Raw genomic sequence first — 2080 nt, forward strand, 5'->3', positions numbered from 1 at the left:
ATTTTTAAAAAAAACATTTTTTTTAAAGAACATTTTGTTCTTTTATCTCGTGTGTGTGCGCGTACAGATATGTACATGTACCTGCAGGTCAGGGTTTTGGATACCCCTAGAGCTGGAGTTATAGGCTGTGTGAATTGTTTGAAGTTGGTGTTTGGAACACAACTCAGGTCCTCTGCAAGACCAGTAAACCTCTTAATTGTTGAGCCATCTCTCCAGCCCCTGAACATCCATCAGTGCTCCAAATCTCTTTGCTAAAGTGGGATATGTAACAAACTTTAGAATTAGCACATTTGAGTTGTGCTTCATGGAGAAACACAAAATTTGAACTTGAATTAATTCAAATAGTTGTGATTCAGAACCATTGGCTAATCCATATATATCTAGAAATACTGCTCTATTCAGTTAATTCTGTCTTCCTGTGTGTGTGCTATTGAGAATGGAACCCAGTACTTTGCCCATGGTAGTCACTCACTCTGCCAAGCAATATCTGTTTCTTTGCTCACCAAATAAAACTTTACCTTACTTATAGAAGTACAAGTTGAAGGAGGAATTTAAAAGTCATATATTAATATATGGCTTTCCCCAAATAATAACGTCTCTTTTTACTATTGCTTGTTCTCACAGAGTCTCACTATACAGTTCAGGCTGGCCTTGAACTCATAGTCTTCCAGAGTTCTGGGATTTTAGGCAGCAAATTCTTCCTGAGACCAAGCTGTTAAATCACTCCCAGTGCTATTGTGTAATCTCATTATATTCACTATACTGACATAAGTAGGGGAGTGGGGTTTGGTTGTGGTTTTCATCTGGTTTTGAGCTGGTATGTGAGTGTTGTAGGGCCTCAGGTGAGCTTCCTGGCCAGTTCATCATGTACCTGTCTATTGGCATAGACGCCCAAGATAGCAACACATTTAGTGTTCTGTTTGAGGAGCTAGTCTAAATGTCTTTAGTAGCATTAAGGAAGACAGACAACAGTTGTTAGCCCCTGTCTCTTTGCTTCCTTTTATGCTCATTAATGGAATAGAACAGTAAAATTTTAAATCAGTAGCATAAAGCAAGGTCCTTTCCAGTCAATCTAATTCCCCACTGTGAACTTATAGAAAGCTAACTTCCAGTGACAGCTTACTGATTCTTAACGTGGTTTTTCTCTCCAGCAGCACTTCTAGTGATATGGTGCAGTGCCAGAGTTAAGAAGCAGTTTTTAAGTAGTACACACTTTAGAGCATACCACTTAATAACAGTATTTAGAGGAATGTCTTACAGTTTAGGAAAGAATTTTCATTATGGATTTTTTTTTAGATATATTTACATCTTAGTGTTTGCCTGCTTGTATGTCCGTGTACTAAGTGCATGCCTAATGCCCAGGGGGATCAAAAGAGGGCATCTGATCTCTTGGAACTGGAGTTCTGGATGGATGTGAGGCACCATATAGTGTTGGCAAACCTGGGCCCTCTGCAAGAGCAGTAAGTACTCTTAATCACTGCACTGTCTCCAGTCCTCGTGCGGTTATACACACAGCACTTGTAGGGGTCGGTCCCCCCTTCCACCATGTGGGTCCTAGGAATTACCCAGGCTGTCGTCTGGCGGTAAGTGCTTCTGCTTACTGGTTATCCTTCCAGCCCTCTTGGAATATTTTTAACATCTTTATAGTCAGTGAAATAATCACTTTTTCAAATAAACCAGTGTGGTAGGCATGCAATTTTAGTTTTAGATGTTACTTGGCCATATGTGAAATAAAACATTTATGAGGTCTATTTTTGGCAGATAATGACCTCTGAATATTCCAGTGCTCTTTATCTGTCATTTCAGAGACTTTAGTTTCTTAGAAAGCTGTAGACATTTATCAGACATCATTTGTCTAAAATATTACTTGTTTTTTCTTGCTTTGATTTCTGTCTTTGTCACATTGGTGCACCGTGTGGATCTAGACCATATTTATGATACCATACTACATTACACTAAAAGTTTTGATTTTTTTTTTTTTTTTTTTTTTTTTTGGCTTTTCAAGACAGGGTTTCTCAGTAGCTTTGGAGACTGTCCTGGAACTAGCTCTTGTAAACCAGGCTGGTCTCGAACTCACAGA

The sequence above is a fragment of the Microtus ochrogaster genome, chromosome 18, assembly GCF_000317375.1.
Source record: "Microtus ochrogaster isolate Prairie Vole_2 chromosome 18, MicOch1.0, whole genome shotgun sequence".
In the NCBI taxonomy this organism is placed as follows: Eukaryota; Metazoa; Chordata; class Mammalia; order Rodentia; family Cricetidae; genus Microtus; species Microtus ochrogaster.